This window comes from Canis lupus, chromosome 22 (genome assembly GCF_011100685.1).
Source record: "Canis lupus familiaris isolate Mischka breed German Shepherd chromosome 22, alternate assembly UU_Cfam_GSD_1.0, whole genome shotgun sequence".
Classification (NCBI taxonomy): domain Eukaryota; kingdom Metazoa; phylum Chordata; class Mammalia; order Carnivora; family Canidae; genus Canis; species Canis lupus.
In genome coordinates, this window is record NC_049243.1 from 11,424,448 (window position 1) to 11,434,052 (window position 9,605).

A 9,605-nucleotide genomic window follows, 5' to 3' on the forward strand; every position below is an offset into this window, starting at 1 on the left:
GCTTAAAGGTATATGAAGAGTGGTGAGGGATGAAGTAAGTCACTGCATTTGTGTGCAATGGTGTAAAATATAACATGGTTATTAATTTATAAATTAGTTTTATACACTTTGAATTGCAATTCATAGTAAAGTACAATCAGATTTCAGAAGAACTGGAGATGAGTGACAGTAGGAGTAACAGATTCGGAGAAGTTGCAATTGGCGAGCAAGGAGGAAAGCCACCATACCATCCTGTCTTGGAAGCCATAGCAGTTACCATAGAATAGCTATGCAAAGGCCATTCAGCTCCCCCTTGTTATTGGCCTTCTTATATTCCAGATGGAAAACTTAACTGTCCAACATTCCCTGTTGCTAAACCTGGACATAAGACATAGTACTGCCTAATATCATTGAGATAAAAATACTTGGATAAGATGAAATTTCCTAAATGTAAAGGAAAATTCATTCAAGTACAAAAAATTTTATTATTTATTCCTCTCCTAATTGAGAAGGGAACATGATACTGAAAATGCAGTATCCACATTAAAACCAGTGAAGCCATAAGAAGGCAACCATAGGCCTACACAGAGGGGATTGAGTGAAGATGGCAGAATGAGCATGAGATTTATTACTGAATTTCAATGCCATCTCTTAAATACCTGTCCTGAGATTTCTTCTGAGTGGGATAAGTACAGGACTTTTTTTTTAATTAATGATTATTGAGTTAGCCGTAAATCTTGCCAAATGTATTTAACATTGATAAAAAAAAAATTAACAGAATATAGATTAGCAGTAAAAACTAATAATATTTATCACATGCCTACTATGGGCTAATAAGTATCAATGCTATTTATATGTGCTACTTCTTTAAATCCTTTAAGTTTCTTTAAAGCCTATGATGAAATAAGTATTACCATGATGAAACTCAGAGAAATTAATTACCTTACCCACCTTACCAAAATTGGTCAATATCAAAATGTTATATAATTCCCTGTCTGACCTGAGAGAACACAATCTAATCAACTAGGCACCGCACTTCAAGAAAGACAAAGATAGCAGAGAGAGAGAGGAAGGAAAGAAACCGAGTTTTAAGAAGGAATGGATTTGAACATGCTAGAATGTGGATAGAAGCTAAAATGGGAAATAAGAAAAGGCCACCCATTATATTAGGCAGTAAATTAGTGTTATGGATTAAACTTGCCCTCTCAAAATTCATCTAGTGAAAGCCAGTTTTCAATGTGATGGTATTAAGAGGTGGGACCTTTTGGAGATAATTAAGACTAAGTGAGATTTAAAGGGTGGAGCCTTTATGAATAGGATTAGAGCCCTGTGGGAGTCAGGGGAGAGACTGTTTCCTCTCTGCTCTCTGCAATGGAAAAGTTGGCAGTTTATAACCCAGAAAAGGATTCTCATCAGAAATCCATTCTACTGTTGTAGATTTTTTGAGGGGTAGAATTAATTTTAAAAAATTGACTTTTCTCATTCATACACCCCTGTGGCTCTATTTATTTATTTAGATTTTTTATGTCCATCAATAAATTTATAATATTACTTATAAGTATATTGCACATTTCCTGTTTAGTTTATACCTAGTACATATAGCATGCTGCTTTTGTAAGCATAATCCATTATGTTTAAAAAAATCAATATTTTGTTATTCAATGGAAATAAAAGTTAAGAATATAATATTAAACATAATGTAAAAACTATTATATACCTTGCTATACTCTACTGAAAAATATATTTCTTATATTTGACCTTAATCACTGCTATGCAAACTTTGCACCAATTTTTGCCTTCAGATCAACACTTTAAAATGAACATTGAATATCTGCTGTAGCATATTAATTATCTCTTTTAATTAAAAAAAACAAATTTGCAAGTATGATCATCCTCATCTTATAGATAAGAACACTGAGCCACATTGGAGCACATGGGTGGCTCAGTCAACTGTGCATCCGACTCTTGGTTTCAGCCCAAGTCATAATCCCAGGGTTGTGGCATCAAGCCCCACATAAGGCTCTGTGCTCAGCATGGAGTCTGTTCCTCTACCTCTGCTCCCCTCCTTACTCTCTCACTGTTTTTTTTTTTTTTCCTCTCTCTCTGAAAGAAAGAAAGAAAGAAAGAAAGAAAGAAAGAAAGAAAGAAGGAAGGAAGGAAGGAAGGAAGGAAGGAAGGAAGAAAGAAAGAAAGAAAGAAAGAAAGAAAGAAAGAAAGAAAGAAAGAAAGAAAGAAAGAACAATGAGCCACTAAAAATTTAAAACTGTTTCTACGTTCACATAGTGCATAAAGATTGTGCATAAGGATTTTAGGTAAATAAGGATTTTAGGATTTGTATCCAAGTTTCCCCAAGTTCTTAACCTGTGTATTACACATTCTAAAAGAGCATTAAACAAAACGGCAATCTCTCCTGCATGCAGAATGACAATGACTACTGTCTTCAGAGTGGGAAAAAGCAAGAGAAAGTGGACATAGGCACATGTTCCCACATTATCAGATGTCCTTCTCCCAGGTTAGTATTAAGTATTAGTATCTTATTACTCATTAAAAACCATTGCTGAGGAGTCTAGAGCCAACTGAAGGAGTGAGATTTCAAAGAAGCAATCACTGATTATTCTATTGAAGATATTAACTGGACTACTTACAGAGATTCTGGATTTGTTTCTAAGCCATATTTTGATCCATGCTTCTCATCTGTTTTATTTCAGCTGCTTAAGAATCTTAATCAGCAATGTGGACCACATTAATAGGGAGTCTTGACCACATTGCCGTCTTAGGACTGATATAGCTATAAAAGTTAAACCTAAAGAAAGTTCTCAAGTTCCTACCATATACTGAAATGCTGAAGCATCTCCTTAAGATATACAGGATTACTTTCCATTTTTGCTAGCCCCTCTTCGAAACACGATATTTTCAAAAGATTTAAACTTAATGGAGTATTTCTGCAAAAGTTCATGACCACAAGGAGAAACTCATTCATCACTACTTATTGTGTGTCGCTCTCACAAAACAAGTTTAGAACAGACTTCGGATTTCAGAAGACACCTTCAGATTTCCCTGAAGTCTGAAAGCAGGGATGAAGAGTCAGCTGAATCACCTCTCACCTTATACTGAAGCAATACAGCGTAATGGCCAAGTACAAGACCAATGGGTTATCCTTTCTAATGCAAGCAAATGCATTCTCATCGCATTGATAAATGTATTCTGTAGCTACAAAAAAAAAAAAAAAAAGATTTGTCCAGCTTACAAGTAATTGCATGTGTATATTACATAACAGTATTTTACTTTTAATATTTATTTTTATTTTTGTTCTGCTGTCATTTCCCCCTAATAAACTAAGAAGTGTAACTTGGATACAATTAGAAATTAATAAATTCATTCAATTCATTTGGTTATTTCATCTTTTGCTGCTGTTGGGTCAATTTGCTGCTTTCAGTGCTGCAATATATTATAAAAGTTTATGTAGTGGAACTTGATTAATGCCAAATATTTCAAAGTAGCTAATTGAAAACTTTTCAGACTAGACTTCAAATTTAGTCACACAATTGAGAAAAGCCAAGCATACCTGATATTTTGCTGATTTAAGAAAATAAGAAAAACATATTTTCAAAAGCTTAGTCCTTCTACCATGTAATTGAAAAGCAGTTCTTCAAGGGAAAACATAAACTCACTAGGCTAGTGTTTTGCTTGATGACAATATAGGTACAATTTCTGTTTTATTATATTTTGTTTCCCAATGTAACTACTCATTTCAACTTACTGGTTGTCCTCTACAAAATCATCTATGTATATATAAGTACAGACATTTGTAAATATACCATACTCTCTCCTTAACACAAATATAGATATAATGTGCATACTGATTATTACCTTACATTTCATATTAGTATCTTATTACTCATTAAATACCACACATAGTGTATAAAATATTAATATAGATAATGAATTATTATGACATGAACTGCAATGTAATCACTACCAAATTCAACAAATACAACATTGCCCACACACGCACATGCACACGTGCACACACAGTCCCTGCAATGACAATCTCTATCGCTATTACAAAGCTAAATTTTATGATGCTCATTTTTTTTTAATTTTCTTCTTTATCACCAATGTATGAGAACTAAATTCTACTGTTCAGCTTTGCCTACTTTTGAATTTTATTAAAAGTATTCAGTGTCTTTTTTATTTGGTTCAAAAGTATTTCATTTTTTTTAAAGATTTTATTTATTTATTCATGAGAGACACACAGAGAGAGAAGCAGAGACACAGGCAGAGGGAGAAGCAGGCTCCATGTGGGGAACCCGATGTGGGAATCGATCCCAAGACCCCGGGATCACAACCTGAACTAAAGGCAGACACTCAACCACTGAGCCATCCAGGTGCCCCATCAAAAGTATTTCAAATTCAAGTACATTGTATATATAGCTACAGCTCATTCATTTTCTTTGCCATAGCTATAGCTATAGCATTTTTTTGCTGTATTGTGTTCTATTATATAACAGAACACAATTTATTTATTCATATCTTGGTTAACAGAAATTTGAATGGTTTCTAGAATAGACAGGTATAATATGTAATATTGTTCTGTATGCTGTTTTTTTTTAATTGACTTATTTTGGAGATCTTTTCATATTTATGCATTTATATATGTGATAAATACATCTGTATGGTATATATTCATACTATATACACATATGTAACCATGACTCATACTTACATGCATTTTATATATGTGCATGCACATAGACACATTCTCTAACATATATTCCTTTTAATGGCTATATGGTTTCCATTTTGTGGAGGTAATGTGTTTTTAACCTGTTTTTTATTGAAGAACATTTACATGGTGTTTTTTCTTATGGTATTATGGATAATTTTATTATACATCCTACATTTGTCTTTGTGCACATATGCAGTGTATATGGGAAACAAATATCCAGTAATGGAATTTCTGGACCAAATAAATATTATCTAGACCTCTTAAATGAATTTTGTTACTTTTTTTTTTCAAAAGAAATTACATGAATGAATGCTATGCTCTTTTGTGCCACACTTAACATATTCCATTAATTTTTTAGTTCAGCCGTTATTTCAATAGGTTTAACACATACTAGGTGCAGTTTGCTAGAGGAGAATATAGAAAAGGCATTTGGGGGTTGGTGGTGAAGGTGTTTACAGACTACCTTCTTATAGTAATTGGATATTATTGGTATAAATTAATAAATTCCAAGAATATCTACTCGAGTCAAGCAGAGACCATTTATTGCTGAGAAGGCTTAAAATTGATGAACCTAGGGGATCCCTGGGTGGCTCAGTGGTTGAGCACCTGCCTTCGGCCCAGGGAGTGATCCTGGAGACCCGGGATCAAGTCCCACATCGGGCTCCCTGCATGGAGCCTGCTTCTCCCTCTCCCTGTGTCTCGGCTTCTCTCTCTGCATCTCTCATAAATAAATAAAAATCTTTAAAAAAAAAAAAAAAATTGATGAACCTAGAGAGAAATGTCAATTACCAGCCACCAGACTCTAGATAAATGGAGCCTCAGCTCCTTTGTGGTGGCGACGGTTTAAAATTAATGAGAAGAGGCAAGGAGGTCATTATTTCAAAAGAAACTTTCTAGAGATGTTTGCCCCTTTCCATTTTTCTTTAATCAAATCTTTTGACATTTATGTCTAAGAATATGCATCAGCAAAAAGGCATTTGCACTGCTTGCTGAGCCACACAATTTGATCCAGACCAAATTTTGAAATGGTACAGTTTGTCTTCAGAGCCTCTCATTTCCCATGTCATGGCTTCCATATTCAGATTTCTTCATCTCCTCAACTTCAGATTTTCAGGGAACCATGCTGCCCTCTAGCTGAGTTTAAAAAGCTTCTTTCTCTCTCCCTTTAGAAATTTGTCTGACACATGGTCCATTTGTTCAGATTCTAAGGGACACTAATTAAGTACGTCGATCTGAGCTATAGCATCAATTTATGTTTAAAAATTATTGCACTATATCTCCCAAACATTAGTCCTCAGATTATTAACCTCATGCTTTGCATACCCTGAAGATGAGTGTATCATCCTCTTGCATTATCTCATCCACATTAAGAAAGTGGCCTCGTTGCAGACTAGTAGGTTTAACTGGTTATCAAAATATCTATCTCAAAAGGACCTGCTAGAAGTACAATGATGAACTAGCTAAGAGGAAAGGAGATGAAGGTCAGGCAGGAAAACAAATTTTAGAAAAATAGTTTTATGTTTCTCCATAATGTATCTGCCTTGTGCTAGACATAAAAAAACTTTTGCATTTATTTAGAATAAAGTTCAAATTTCTGTAGGAATACTTTGTCATCAGAAAGAGCACAATTGTTCTTTATTACATAATTGCCTTTTCTTCTATTTTCTTTGCCTTAAAATTGACAGCAAAATAAGCAAATATGCATATTTTCCTTTAAAAGGTAGAAAAACTGAGACTGATTATGACAATAATAACCAGAAGAAAATGAAATTAAACTTTGTAGGAATATAGTATGATGAAAATAGTTTAACTACCACTAGTAATATATTTTCAGTTAAGAACTGAGCAACACTTTCACAGGAAATAAAAAATAAATTTGGTTGACCATGAAGAAATATTAATACCAGTCAATGAAAGATGCTACTAATTAATACCTATATTTCTCCAACTATGAAATCAGAACAATATCTATGTGCTTTAGTTTTATTTGTAATCCAAGTAATGAACAGTAAGAAAGTAATTACGAGATCTACAGACCAAAACCAAATAGATAAGTGAGTGAGAAAGGCATTATCATGATTAACATCATATTCTTGATTCTGGTCAGTATGAGTATCAGTTATTAGTAATATTCAAATGAAGTTACATATTGTACTTTAGATATGTTGACTATATATTCAAAATAAAACTATAGAATAGTGTAGGAGATGTTTTCTTCTTTTTTAATTTTTAAATTTTTTCTTCTATTTCTTTAGGCAACATCTTTACCATGAGAGATAAAGTTATTATGAAAAATTGCCATCCTCTGAGATCTTAATTCTTTTCTCTTTCTTGGATTATTTGTAGATCTAAATTCCTGGTCCAACCATTTACATTCATTCTTGCCGATCTCATAAACATAGCTGACTCATCCCTTAAATATCTTTGTAAAGCAGAAGTCATGGGACAGCAGCATTAAAATAAAATAAGATTGATATGATGGCCTTGCCTGACAGCTCTCGCTCCTATTAGCAGAAAGTTCTTATGATAGCAGGATAAAGCCCTGGGCAACACATGCTATGACAATCATGGTCATGACCTATTTCTGTTATTTCCTTTTAAGTTGGCTTGCATTGTTAGCAATTTCCTATCCATCTACGAGATATCTCTAAGGCATTGCCAGGGCTAGGATTTCATATACAGAGCTGGAAGTAATGATACAAAAGAGAAAGGAGGAAAGAAAGAAAAAATGGAAAAGAACAGTTAACTATTGAAACAATGAATGCATTAAAATGAAACATTTTTATTACACGTATTTATAAGAAATTTGAATCATATATTCATTTCCCATTTTTTGAAAACTTTGACACATCATTTTCAATGTCATCACCTGTCCAGGAGTATCAAAATTTTCTCTGCCCATTGAGACAGTTAGTAAAGAAAGTCAGTCATTCCCTTCCCCTGTCAAATGTCTTTTCCCCCCCTTTTGATGTAAAATTCTATATATTGTGTTTTAGCAAAAAAATGGAAAACGGATGTTTTAGTTGGTTTGAATATAACATTAACAACCTATATGCTTAGGTTGATGTGGTAACTTGGAAGAAAATGTATTTTTGATTCAAATTATACAGTATAATTTCAAAGTTATTTATAAAATAATGAATAATACATATATTTAATATTTCTTAAGTTGCTTAGCTCAGGTTTTGCATGTAGAATTTAGGTGTCCTGAAATTGAATCTATTTATTTCTTTATCCTTCAGAAATTTTTATTTTACACTTAGTATGTGTACAGTCTCATGCAACATTAAACAGTTGTACAAAATGTGTCTGTACTCAAGGAATTCATGCTGTAATAGTTAGGATTTGATATATGGAAATTTCAAATGCAAAATAGTATGTGTGATTGGCATGAGCTTCCATCTAATCCAAACCAAGGATGCCTTCTGAAAATGATGAAATACCAACGACAAATGATTATAATGTGGACACACAATCATATGCCTTATATAGATTCAGACTGGAGTCACTGGATATACATACAGAAAATCTCCCATTAGTACATAGAGTGATGTTAATTAACCTCTTATACGTAAAAATCATATTTATTTTCCTCAAGGCATTATTTATTTTCTATATCACAAACCTCTCTCAATGTCTTCCCCCAACTCTCCCTAAATGTGAAACTATTCAAACTAAACAAGTGCCCCTGTATTCTTGCATTTTTTTTTTACATTGCACATGGGTTGTTTTCATATAGTGCTTTACCATAATTCAGAGGGGCGTGCGAGCAAAGGGCTTACTGCTGAGGCAACAGGGAATGGACAAGTGCAGTTTCAGTCTTTACTGAGATGTTAACTCCACTTGAAAAAACTCTTACCAAATTCTTAGGTTACCTCATTCCTTATAATTCTGAAGTTTTCTCATCCTTATGTTTTCCATTTCTTAGGACCAGAGGTTTGGTCCCCTGAATTCATTGACTTCACACATTCTATTACAACTATATAACTAGGATTTATTTCCCTCTTCTAGGACAAGAGAAATATTTTTCTTCTGAACATTTCCAACCATTTAACATTCTACAAACATTTGCATGTAGTCTTTCAAATATCGAACTGGAGCATGACCAAATCCTAATATATAGTTTGCAATTATATTAAGCCACAACAAGATTTACAACACTTGGACTGATCAATTTGTATATAGCACTATGGATGGACTGATTTGGAAAATCATCTACATTTTACAACTACTCTTTCAGCACTCTTTTTCTTATATTTCCCTCTTCATTGTCAGAATCAAAGATGCACGATTCCTTTAATGTACTCAACATTTTGCAACAAACTGTAATCTCTAATTTTTTAATCATAATTAAGCCGATAAGATTTCCTTTTCCTTTTTAAAAGCTAATCTAGACATTTTTGAAAGTCTGGATTTCTTGCAACAAGAAGTTATAGGTTCATCTTTTACCTCAGTTTTATTGAGGTATAATTGACAAATAAAAATAAACTGCATATATTTATGAAGTACAACATAATATTTTGTTGTTTTTTTAAATATGGAATCCTTCATAAGTTTGCATGTCATCCTTGATCAGGAGCCACATTATTCTCTGTATTATTGCAATTTTAGTATATGTGCTGCCAAAGCCCATGATATTTTGAGGTATGTATACATCTGAAATGATTACCATAGTAAAGCTAATTGACCTATCATCTCACATGGTTACTATTTATTTATTTACTTGCTTATTTATTTATTGTGAACATTTAAAATGTACTCTCTTAGCCCTGGGTCCACTTTTAATTCTGTCACAGAAAAACTATCACATACTTTACAAAGATGATATTTTATTTTATTTTTTTTGTCTCTATAGAAGAATCTTATTAGACTAAATTTACCACCCTAGGTATTCACA

At 33.0% G+C, this 9,605-nt stretch overlaps 1 pseudogene; it reads right to left on the reverse strand.

The window, feature by feature from the left end:
- Positions 1–9,239: 9,239 nt before the first annotated feature.
- On the reverse strand, positions 9,240–9,339 carry LOC119865290 (annotated as a pseudogene).
- Between the last annotated feature and the right edge of the window lie 266 nt (positions 9,340–9,605).